Source organism: Malaclemys terrapin, chromosome 3 (genome assembly GCF_027887155.1).
Source record: "Malaclemys terrapin pileata isolate rMalTer1 chromosome 3, rMalTer1.hap1, whole genome shotgun sequence".
In the NCBI taxonomy this organism is placed as follows: Eukaryota; Metazoa; Chordata; order Testudines; family Emydidae; genus Malaclemys; species Malaclemys terrapin.
In genome coordinates, this window is record NC_071507.1 from 14,428,202 (window position 1) to 14,441,218 (window position 13,017).

At 43.2% G+C, this 13,017-nt stretch overlaps 1 protein-coding gene across 1 annotated transcript in view; it reads left to right on the forward strand.

Moving 5' to 3' along the window:
- Nucleotides 1-13,017, forward strand: part of COMMD1 (copper metabolism domain containing 1) — a 121,808-nt gene that overhangs the window by 43,026 nt on the left and 65,765 nt on the right. The gene's annotated exons all lie outside the window — the stretch shown is intronic.

A 13,017-nucleotide genomic window follows, 5' to 3' on the forward strand; every position in this document is an offset into this window, starting at 1 on the left:
TCACTCATTCAGCCTTCCTGGTTTTTATGCTAGAATTATTTTGAAAGTTTTCTCTGTTGCCATATACAGAATATGCTAAAACTATAGCATGTTGTTGTTAACTATAAACAAATGCTAGTACTGGATATAACTACAAGGCACCAGGTTTGCCGTGGGCAATATTTACTATGGGGAAATCTGCAGAGGCTTTTAATTTAATTTAGACTCATGAAATATAGTTTTCATAAAATAAAGACCAATCAGAAAGTTCTATTTGCAGTTTTCTCATTGTGACTGCTACTCTATGTAGTCACAATCTGTTTGAAAGAGATGACTTCTTCCACCCAACTGCAGGAAACTTGAGCTTGGATTCTCAATTTTTAAGTCTGCAGCTCTTTTTTAAACATTTATAATTCAGTTACCTAGATAACCAAATAACCTGTTTTCCCATTATGAATTTTTATTCTCTTTAGATAGGAAATGGTTTTCGATTTGGTATCTCTTCCTTTGCAATGTTTTTGCAAACCTTGGAATCTTTTATTTTAACAGCATAGTTAGTATGATTCACTCAGTTTAATACAAAATTTAAAAAAAAAAATCCAAATATCACTTTAAAGCAAAACCAAGTATATGCTAAGCATACAAGGTCAATTTCTACCCCATTACATCTGCCCTTAGTATCCACTGACTTAGTTCTAACTGAGATCAGAATGTGGCTGGAAGATGTGCAAACAGAGAGAATGAGAATCCTACTGAAGCAGCATTTACTTTGCTTAATGAATAGCATTTTATGTGACAGCCTGTTTGTTCGATCCTCATCTTTTGTCCAGATTTCTTGTGCATTTTCAACACAGTGGACATTCTCTAGCTATGCATTTCTAAAGTGACCCAGCACTATAATATGTAAGAGCTTTAAAAATTTGTATCCAATCTTATCATTTTTTCCCATGTTTTAAGGTTAGAAATGAGTGCATCCCATTAATAGCAAATGAAAAAAACCCTGACCATTAAAAAGAGTGGCACTAGATATAGGTGTGTATGTATGTATATAATTAGTCCTTGTTGGAATTTTTCCCCTCATTGGATTCCTTCAATAACAAACTAATTTACAAATACTTTTATAGTCTGTCATTCTTGAGAGGGAGGCAGGCAAAGGAAACATGACGTGGGAAGGGAAAACGTAACAGGCATTTCTGAGAAATTTGATTTCTATTTAAAAAAAATCACAGCAAAAGGATTCCATTTCTATTAACAATATTCATGACTCACTTGAATTACCTTAGCAAGTCCGTTTCATATTTCAAATATGCTTAAGACAGAGGATTGTGGAAATCTATTTCTAAACTAGCATTTTCTCTAAAGTACATCCAGCAAATTCTCATTTACTTTATAAAAGCCAAAATCTGATCTACTCAGTGAGTTAAGGGACTATTCAATATGAATACATTGATTTCAATTACAACACAGAATACAAAGTGAACAGTGCTCACTTTAAATTATTTTTTTATTACAAATATTTGCACTGTAAAAAAGATAAACAAAAGAAATATTTTTCAATTCACCTCATGTAAATCCACTCAGTCCTACTTCTTGTTCAGCTAATCGCCAAGACAAACAAGTTGGTTTACATTTATGGGAGATAATGCTGCCTGTTTCTTATTTACAATGCCCCCTGAAAGTGAGAACAAAGGGTCGCGTGGCACTGTTGTAGCTGATGTTGCAAGATATTTACTTGCCAGATATGCTAAACATTCGTATGCCCCTTCATGCTTCGACTTGTAGGCTCTGAAGTTTTACATCGTTTTGTTTTTGAATGGAGTTATTTAAAACAATAATAATAATTCTACATTTGTAAGTTGCACTTTCACAATAAAGAGATTGTACTACAGTACTTGTAAGAGGTGAACTGAAAAATACTATTTCTTTTGTTTATATTATTTGTACTGTAAAAAAAGATAAAGTGAACACTGTACACTTTGTATTCTGTGTTGTAATTGAAATCAATATATTTGAAAATGTAGAGAAACATCCAAAAATATTTATAATAAATTTAAATTGGTCTTCTATTATTGTTTAATAGTGCTATTAGTAACGATTAATCACAGTTCTATTATTTTTAATCTTGTGATTTATTGCAATTATATTTTTAATCATTTGACAGCCCTAGAATAAATATATTGGAATCTAGCTCTTATTGAATACCACACGTTGCTTAATTAGGTTTCTCATCAGCTGGTAACATTTGAGTTAAATTTGTATGTTTTTAAATATTGCTTCACTGAATCTTTGGTTTAGGGTCACAATAGCGTTATAGTTTTTTCATTGATCTCTCTGTGGGGTTTATTCTTGAGTAAATTTGGAGTCTGTAGTACTTTTATTACTGTGATCAAGAAAATACATGTATTAGTGCCAGTCTGTAATTTAACAGCCAGGACTTTTTTTTTTCCTAAAGTAAAAATGTGGATGATATATTTGATAAAACTTTTGAAGGTCTTTTCTTGGATTTGTTTAAGATAGCTAGCTGATGACTCAGGAATAAATTATTCAGAACAGACTGTTTTCATTTGGACACCTGATAGCAGGGGGTAGGTATATGTGTGTGTTGATGTGTAACAAATTAACTTAAATATTTTATTTGTTTAAACAGAGGCAATGAAAAGCTCTGTAGGAAGTGCATCTTTGCAGAATTCAAAATCAGTCAAACAGATACTTCATAGATCTCTGTCTGCAGCTGATTAGAACCACTAAACAGGACATAGGATGTTCCAATGCAGTATCAGTTATCCCCTGCTTTAAAGTGTAAAGGTGTCAATAACTTGAATCACTTTTTATGGTTTGCCATCTCTGAATTTAAACGAATATCAATTGTCTTATGTCTGAAAGGTTTTTTTAAAGAACTAATATGCAGAGCTTGCTATGCTTCCAGGGCTGGTTCAGTAGCAACAACAGACCAAGCTTTAACATTTAGTCTGTGTTGGCTAATTTTATTAATGTTTTCTGCTGGATTTTATTTTACTCATATTGTTGAGATTGAAAATTAAAATGTCCATTTCCTAGAAATTGTTACAAGTCATAAATATTTGTTATTGATGTCCTTTGGAGCTATGACATTCAGTGCTTATAATGAGGTGTGGTGCAAGGGGGTGGCTGACAGAGGAAAAAGGGGGAAAATTGAGCTGGGTCGCCAAGGGGGTCCACTCTTTGGGTCCACTCTTTCTGGTAAAACACTTTACCAAAACTGTTGCTCCCAGATTATGACAGATCCCCACATGCTTTTTTTCAGACCACTTTAAGGACTGTTGACAATATGGGGGAAATGAGTTGTTTTTCCCTCTCCTTCTTCCCAGTTAGGCATGCAGATTGCTAAAAATGTTGAGAGCTGGGTCTACTACTACAGATACTAACTCCTCTAACTTCAGGAAGTTGGCGTCTGTATTCTTGATTTGCATTTTGGCCCTTTCTCAAGTGAATACTGTACTTTGAGATTTTCTCTCTTGTATGTTCAGCGTGCTGCTGCTGCCTGTTTTTTATATATGGTTGTCAAAGAAGCATAAAAACATTAGTCAGCACCACCCAGTACTCAGCTTCACTGGCTCCCCATTCATGTTAGGGTAGGGTGACCGGATGTCCCGATTTTTGGGTCTTTTTCTTATATAGGCTCCTATTACCCTCTACCCCCGTCCTGATTTTTTACACTTGCTGTCTGGTCACCTTATGTTAGGGGCTGACTGAAAACTGTCCTAAAATTGCCTTGCTTCAGCCTACTTCATTGACTTTTTCCTCTGTCTACTCATGCCATTCTCTGCTCATCTATCACCAGCCTTTTCTCTTTCCTTTCTAAGCTTAATCTGCTGTGCTTTCTAACACCCTTATCCCTCTTATCTTCTGCATCTAAAAATGTCTTCTTGTATCTCTACACCTCATTGACTCCATTTTCAAATTTGGTGTAGCTTTTCTCCTTTGCTTATACCTTCATCTCATTCTCCCTCTCTGTTATTTTTTCATAACTGTTTTTTTCCTCTGAAGTCTTTTTTTGGGAGGATACATTTTCAGTGGCATAAGAAGGTAAATGTTTTGATTTTTGTACTATGGTTTTCTATTAAACCTTGGAGCTGTGCCATATACACTTAAACTTATGTTCTGGTCTGGGTGAGTGTCCTCTGATAGGAGATTCTCCCTTTTCCCTAGAGCTGTTTACGTTCCTTCCAATATACAAATCCAGTTAATGTTAATCGTATTATTGGAAATGTGTACTTATAAATCAACCGCAAACTATTGAAAGTAGAAATGCTTTATTAGTCACTTGCAATGTATACCTGTCACTGAGGTCCTCCAGTTTACCAGAGAAGGCAAACTTTTATTTATATAATGAATAGTCTGCAGCTACTCCATTGCTGACTGTCTTTGACAGTAGAAATGTATAGAGAAAATATGTGCATTGCTAACACTATCCATTTTCCTTTTTACTGAAGCGTCCATTCTTTTTCTTCATACAAGACTTTTTTTTATTTAAAAAAAAAAAACAGCAAGAATGGGTGATGTTAATTACTGGCTGCATGGTTGAGAACTTTAAAGGCAAAAGATCTGGTCATGGTATGAAGGGAGAACAATACTTCATTGTATTCTATTGTAATTTAGAGTCCAGCACTGAAGAGTATGACATACTCTCTGAAAATCAGCTTGTTTTAAGGTGGTCACAACGTCTTTCTGAGTTTCTGGAATTTAGAGAGACAGGGTAGGTGAGGTAATCTCTTTTATTGGACCAACTTCTGTTGGTGAAAGAGTCAAACTTTCGAGCTTACACAGAGCTCTTCTTCAGGTCTGGGAAAGGTATTCACAGTAAAACAGGGCTTGTCTACACTACCTGCCAGTTTGGCAGGCAGCGACTGATCCAGCGGAGGTTGATTTATTGCGTCTAGTATAGACATGATAAATTGACCACTGAGCGCTCTCCCGTTGACTCTGGTACTCCACCAGAATGAGAAGCACAAGTGGCGTCAGCGGGAGAGCGTCAGCTGTCGACTTACCTCAGTGAAGACACCGCGGTAAGTAGATCTAAGTACATCGACTTCAGCTACGCTATTCATGTAACTGAAGTTGCGTAACTTAGATCCACTCCACGCGGTAGTGTAGACAAGTCCACAGCTAAATTCAAGGTGAAGTGGGCAATTAACACTTCAGTCTGTAAAATAAAGGGGAGTTAGCAGGTTACAGATTGTTGTAGTGAGCCATAAATCCAGTATCTTTATTGAGTCTGATTTCTATTGCCTAGCAAAGTTATGAATTTAAGCTGCCACACTCATCTTTTGAAGATGTTGTACATGTTTCCTTTGAGGACATGGACTCTGCACTATTTTCATGAACATTGCAAGCACAGGGTGCACAAGAAGAACCGAATGAATGGGGAACATGACGATTCCTTGAAGGACAGATTGCTGTGGGACATAGTGAAAACCAGTTCAAGATTGTTGGTGGCATTTACGGAGCTGGTGAGGATGGTAGAGTGTTGGTTCTGGGTCCGAGAAACAAGTATTGGCTAATGGGATCACATCATAATGTAAATTTGAGATGATGAGCAGTAGCTTCAGAACTTTCAGATGGGCAAGGCCACATTCCTGGATCTGTGCATTGAGCTCACTCCAGCCATCCAGTGCAGGGACGAGAGAACGAGAGCTATACTTACAGTGGAGAAGTGAGTGGCGATTGCACTGTGGAAACTTGCAATGCCAAATTCCTACTGCTCAGTCAGGAATCAATTTGGAGTTGGCAAACCCACGGGGGGTACCATTGGTAGGCAGGGCCATTAATCGCCTCCTGCTATGCAAGATTGTGACTCTCAGCAATGGGCAGGACATAGTGGATGGATTTGCAGCAGTGGGGTTCCCACACTGCGGTGGAGCAATAGACGGCACACATATCCCTATTTTGGCACCAGACAACCTTGCCACTGAGTATATAAACAGAAAAGGCTACTTTTCCATGGTTACGCAAGCATTGGTGGATCACTGAGGGCACTTCACTGACATCAGTATGGGCTGGTCAGGTGCATGATGCTCACATCTTTAAGAACACAGGACTGTTCAGAAAGCTACAAGCAAGGACTTCCTTTCCCGACCAGTGGATTACCATTGGGAATATTGAAATGCCAATAGTGATCCTGAGGGACCAAGCCTTCCCCTTGCTCTCCTGGCTCATGAAGCTGTACACCGGCCACCTCGACAGCACCAAGGAATGATTCAACCAGCAGCTCAGCAGGTGCAGAATGACAGTTGAATATGCGTTTGGTTGTTTGAAGGGTTGCTGGGCGTTGTCTTGTACTCACAAGATGGGACCTCAATGAGAAAAATATCCCAATGGTGTTAGCTGTCTGCTTTGTCCTGCATAATATTTGTGAAGCAAAAGGGGAAAAGTTTCCACTGGGGTCGATATGGAGCAGCTGTCTGCTGAATTAGAACAGTCAGATACAAGGGCTAATAGACGACCTCGATGTGGAGCTATACGGCTCAGGGAGGCTTGGAAAGAGGAGTAGTGTGTTGTGGTAGTGTGCTCTACCTGGCCCTGCTCTGTTGTGGCCTGGCAGGAATCGTGGTGATTGCTGTACATGTAGGAATATAACATTGTCAATGCACGTATTAACTTTGTAAATGATCCTATGAGTGACACTGTGCAATGACAAGTAATTGGTTGCTTTGAGAACTGCTGATCACTGGGCAGCATACATTGTGAACTAATAAAAATGAATTATGTTCCAAACAATAGAGTTGTATTCTGTAACAAAGTCAATGCAAAAAAGCAATTTTAAAACAAATCCATTAAAAAAATTAATAAGATAACAAAATTTATGGAGGAGTAAGAACATTCATATCCATTTCAGCTACACATACACCAACCATGGCTTTCACAGGTCAGTGTGCATGAAGTGGTGATTGTCTTTAATGCCCACTGGGGTCGAGTGGTAGGGGTAGTGCACTGACCCCCTGATGCAAGGGTGATGAGTTATATGGGCCCACGGTACCCGGGCTCCTGCAAATGCGGCTCAACCAATGTTGAGACCCGGACCCACATGCCGCCCCCACATGCCCCCTCCCCTGAGCGTCCCCCAGTCCCATCTGCCAGCCCCGCCTGCCCCTTCCTCGGTGTGTCCCTCCTGCCGCTACTGGCTACAAGGGAGCGGTGCCGGGGGCAGGCTGAGGCAGCTGCTGCACTTGCGGAGGGAGGAGGCGCATGACAGACCGCGCCCTCACCCCAGCAGGTGACTCCGAGGGGGGGGCTTATCCTGGCTGGACCTCCTGAGCAGCACCCTGGGGGGGGCTTGGGTGAGTGTTGGGCTGGGGAGGGCCCTCCTCCCCCAGAGCTCACTGCTGTCGGCAGGGAGAAGGCTGGCGGGAGTCCTCTCTGGTCCCCAGCCCCAGGTGAGCCTGCCTGCTGCACCCCAAACTCCTCATCCCTGGCCCAACCCTATGCCCCACACCCCCTCCTGCACCCCAACCCTCTGTCCCAGCCCAGAGCCTGCACCCAGCACCCAAACCCCCTCACACACCTAGCACCCCAACCCCCTGTCCCAGCCCAGAGCCCACACCCCTCCCGCACCTAAACTCTCTCCCATAGCCTGCACCCTAAACCCTCTCCCACACCCAAACTTCCTCCAAGAGCCTTAGCTAGGTGTGTGTGTGGCGGGGGGGACTTGGACTCATTCTGAGCACCATCAAACATTATACAAACCTGCCGCCCCCTGCGGTTTGTTGAACCTTATAAGTCTACCAGAGTCTGCAGCATCTGTGTTTGCTGTCTGAGAAACCCCATTATGTCCTGTTGCATCTCCATCTCCTTTTCCTGCTGGGACTCTTGGGCTATTCTCCTGTCAATTCTTTCCTTCTCCAAGCTGTCCGCAGCGTTCATCATCCGGGCCCTATGCTCATTGTCCGATGCAGCACCGGCTTGCAGGATCTCATTGAACATGTCACCCTGAGTCCTCTTCTTTCTCCTCCTTACGTGGCTCAGGTTCAGTGGGTGTGGAGTGGGAGACCCTGAAGGCAGCAATGGCACCAACTGCAGATACAACACACAGAGGTACCCTTGTCAGCGTATTCACGACAGAAAGCAAAACTTAAGCTGCTGAATTCACTTCCCTTGCTCCCCTAAAATTTTAAGCACTACCACCTCACTTCTGCTTGGGATTGCTTGTGCACAGCATCAGTCACAGCACTAGTCATGGTGAGTATGGCCCGCCAGGGGTTGGGAAAATGAGGAGGGAATTGCTCGGTGGTGTGATTCTAGTAGTATAGGGTAGTGGCATTGAGTACTGGCACCATTTTCCACAGGTGGTGATTTTCGCTGATATCTCACTTCTGAGGGTAACAAAGGCAGAGAGAGCACAGCTGCTGCTGGCGTACTGAAGCCGCCTGGGCCCGTATGCTGCTAGCCTGCTTACTGCAATGGTGCCTGCTGAAGTTATCGCTGAGCGGCGTGGGAAAGTGTCCTACCACGGAGGAAGAAATAAGGTGGCCCTGCCTAGAAACCTTCGGAGAAGGATTGCAGAGTACTTCCAAGAAAGTTTAATTGAGATCTCTCAGGAGGATTCAAGGGACATCCCTGTGTACGTAAAACTGCTCTGCATGGTCCCCCCAACCCACCCTAATTTTAGAGGGGGAATGAAAAGCAGATAGCAACTCTACCTCTCTTGGTCCTATAACTACCTCTTCTAGCACAAATAAATATAATGAAAAGTCAAAAGATGTGTCCTGCTACTTTGGGGGTGCCATCGTTGTCATTGAAAATTTATCTACACGCTTATGCAAGGTTCCTTCCCCTGCATCACACTTGCCTGTGCTTGACTGGCTGGACTGCATTGGAGTCAAAAACAGGTCCTGGCTCACTGTGCAACTGGGTTGACCTAACCCTAGCTCTGTGTCTCTCAGGGAGGTTGTGTTACTGTGTTGGCGTAACGGGGCGCTTACAACTAGGTCACTAAGCTGCCTTGCATTGACTTAACTTTGTGGTGTAGACCAGGCTTACCTCTGTCTTAAAAAAAAACAAAAACAAACAAACAAACAAAAAAAACCTGATAATTCAGAGGAAAATGGGGAGAGGGGAAAACCTTAATGTAACTAGACAATTGTGTAATGTTGTACAGTACATGGGGAGGGGAAATGCATTTTTGATTTTGGAGGTGATGAGATTATACCCTGAAGCCTGAGACATGATTGACCTTCTTACCTTGAATGTCTGCAGTAGGGTGACCAGACAGCAAGTGTGAAAAATCAGGACAGGGGGTGGAAGGTAATAGGAGCCTAAATAAGAAAAAGACTATGAAATTGGGACATCTGGTCACCCTAGTCTGCAGAAACTTTGTGGGCTTGCTCTGTTGTCCATTGAAAATGAAGCATGTTCCAAGGTAAACCACAGTAACCTTTTGTTATAGCAAAAGCAAGAAAAGTGAGTAGAGAAAGACTCATCTTGACATGTTTGATGTTGTGTTAAATTCTACACAAATTGTGAGATCCTAATATGGATTAACTTTATATTTTAATCAAATGATGAATGTAAGATACATATGTACTATATGCAGGCATTTGCACACTTGCTCATACACACAAATATAAAAATATTAGGCTATACTTTCATAATGTAATCAAGGTTCCAGGATTTAGCTTCTCTGAATCTCATCATATGACTAAGATTACAGATTGTGAATGCTAGTGAACTCCTAGTTGGTGTTCCTTTCATAGTAAATCTAGGCCTCTGTAAGAAATTTGGATTCTGTGGTTTGTGTTTAGTTCCAGCGATAGCTTTCACTGCTGAAGAACAGCCTGAGGATATGTCATGAGTAAGTCGTGCTATGGGTAGGAAAAAATTAAATCTGCCATTGCTGCTACCAAAGATGGATAAACACTACAGTTCAGGTTGCAACCTATCTATTTCTGAAGGTAATTTTAGAGAACAAATTTCCTATTTTTAATACACTGTATGTTCTGAAAAGACAGATCTGGTTTTGTAGAGTTCAAAGAGATGCTTGTCATGGTAAAACAGTTCCAGATTCCATAACTGCAGAATAAAGAGAACATGGTATGCAGTGGAAAAAAAATACTGTACCTGTTCTCCCTACATCCTTAAACTAGTCTAAACTTACATTACTGGAGCTATTGCTTCAGTCAAATATTGGAAAGTGCATTCAAATCGATCAGCCTAACCACAGCAAGCCAAATAGACATTGCGATTAAAACCGTAAAAAACATTGAGTAGAAGTTAGTGAAAAATCACCTTAGTGACCAAGAACATAATCACTGAGCTTTTGTTCACCTTGGAAGTTTCCAAGTTAGAGGGAACAGTTACATAACCGAGTACAGTGAAAAGTGAATGTAAAAACATAAAAGGGCAACGGGTCACATAGCTCAGAGAGAACTAGAACAAAACTGATTTATTAAACTGAATTTTGCTAAACACAACACATTGTACTGGTGGTGGTTCTTCACTTTGCTGATTCGTATCCTTTCCTGAAAGCTCAACAAAAAAGAAATATGTAGTATATCACTGAGAGCAGAACTTTAATTTCTTTATGAAGTATGTTGTGGTTCTAAAAGTACAGGATTGAGGCATCAGTTAACAAAAATGTAAGTTTAATTCTAATTTTCATTTTGTCAGGGCTCATGTTTTTAGGTCAAGAGGTCCTGGGTTCAGTTCCCTGCAGATGACCCAAACTGGCACTGTTACATGTATCTGTGCTGTCTCTAAGCTCTACATCATAGTTTGTTCCCAGAGCCAGGAACAGAACTCAGGAACCCTGATACCCAACGTTCTGATGCAAGTTTACAAAAAAAATGTCTCTCAGTATGGGTTGTTTGTCAGAGGATAATTGCATGCTTCTTCCCTCCACCCCTTTCATCTCCCATTACTCAGATAGGTGAAATAAGAGGTCTGTGCTTTGGTTAAGAGGAGCTGTCCTTTTAAGAACATGGCGTGCCAGACTGAATGTATCTGAGACTGAGAGCAATGTTTGGGAGATTTTGCCCGTGTTCACTGAGTGGTAAATCCTGTCTATGCATGCAAACTCAAAAAAGCTCAGAACTTGTTTTAATAAACTTACCTTTCCAGAAAACAGCCTTCACTCTTGAAGATGTGCCCCTAGCACATATGGGGGATTGGATGCCTTATGAGATGCTAATGAGCTTCAGAGCCTTTTGCCTATAGGTCACCTCTCTGAATTCAGTCGAATTTGATAGATATTAACAATTATTCCCATCTGATTGATGACTGGTGGCTCCTGTACAGGATGTTTAGTGAGTCTCTGTTCCAGTTCCCACATCATAAACTCATCACATGCTTTGCATTAGTTTGCAGACTCAGCAGAGAAGCCAAGAACCTCATGAACCATAGAGATTGAACTGCCCCATTACCTTGTCATAGAACATGAGTGCCTATCCTGTTGGCCAAGCAGGCACACTTCCCTTCGCTGCCTCTACTGGGGTTCAGAAATAATACGCTCTGCCTCTGGAGTCTTTAAATGATTTTCTTCTTCTCCTGGGGTTTAACTTCCCCCAAAGCACTCAGCTCCCTTTTAGGACTAGGGGTCTTCTCAGCCCTCCTTCTTGTGTTTGTGTGTTTTGTTCTTTCTTTCTGTCTTGGTCTCTATGGTCTGTAGTCTCCCCTCAGACCCAGGGATCATCCCACTCTCGTCCTGGGAGTGGAGATTCTGGTGATGACACACACGTTCTCCGCTCAGGTTCAGGGGTTCTCGTTCTAGAGACTGAGGTTTTCTCTCACGCTGTTCCCTACGTGGCACAGGTCCCCTTGTCGGCTGTGCTTGTTACCTCAGGCCAGCTGTGGCTTTCAGCCAGCTTCTCCCCTTCAGCTGGTGTCTGTCTCCAATTAGTCCCCAGGCTCAAAGGGTTCAGCAGGCTGCCTTCTGTTTGGTGTCTCTCTGATCTGAGGGAAGAGGCAGCATAATACATCCATCTTTTCTAGAGCTGCTTGGATGGGCGGGAGGATAGCCTAGCCCCACTCTCTATACAAGGCTCATAGTTCCAGGTCCTTAAAGTAATAGAAACACCGGTTTTCCTCAAACACAGCCTATTCCCCTGGGTCCGCTTCCTCTCTCTCTCCAGGGGCGGCTCCAGGCACCAGCGCAGCAACCGCGTGTCTGGGGCGGCAAGCTGTGGGGGGCGGCCTGCTGGTCGCCGTGAGGGCGGCAGTCAGGCAGCCTTCGGCGGCATGCCTGCGGGAGATCCGCCAGTCCCGTGGCTTCAGCAGCAATTCGGCAGTGGGTATGCTGAAGGCGTGGGACCAGCAGATCACCCGCAGAAATGCTGCCGAATCCGCGTGACCAGTGGACCGCCTGCAGGCATGCCGCCGAAGGCCGCCTGACTGCCATGCTTGGGGTGGCAAAAAACATAGAACCGCCCCGTCTCTCTCTCTCTGTCCATGGGGGGAGGGATAGCTCAGTGGTTTGAGTATTGGCCTGCTAAACCCAGGGTTGTGAGTTCAATCCTTGAGGGGGCCATTTAGAGATGTGGGGCAAAAATCTGTCTGGGGATTGGTCCTGCTTTGAGCAGGGGGTTGGACTAGATTACCTCCTGAGGTCCCTTCCGACCCTGATAGTCTATGATTCTATGATATCTGCCTTTGTCATTTTCCTTGACCCTTGGATACCAAACCTTAAAGGGGGGCCACTCTGTGAGATAGATGAAATGACCCTTCAGTCCTACTACCCTGTAGGGGACAGACCCCACTGTCACATGCCAATAGAGCAGGGGCGGGCAAACTTTTTGGCCTGAGGGCCGCATTGGGTTTTGGAAATTGTATGGAGGGCCGGTTAGGGGAAGGGGTCCCCCAGGACTCCTGCCCCATCCAACCCTCTCCCCCCCCCCCCCCCGGTTCCCTGACAGCCCCCTCTGGGACACCTGCCCCATGCACCCCCCACCACCGCTCCCTGTCCCCTGACTGCCCCCTCCGGGACACCTGTCCCGACTGCCCCCTGCTGCCCCATCCAACCCCCCCCCTCATTCCTGACTGCCCCCCAGAACCTGCCCCCGTATGTTGGTT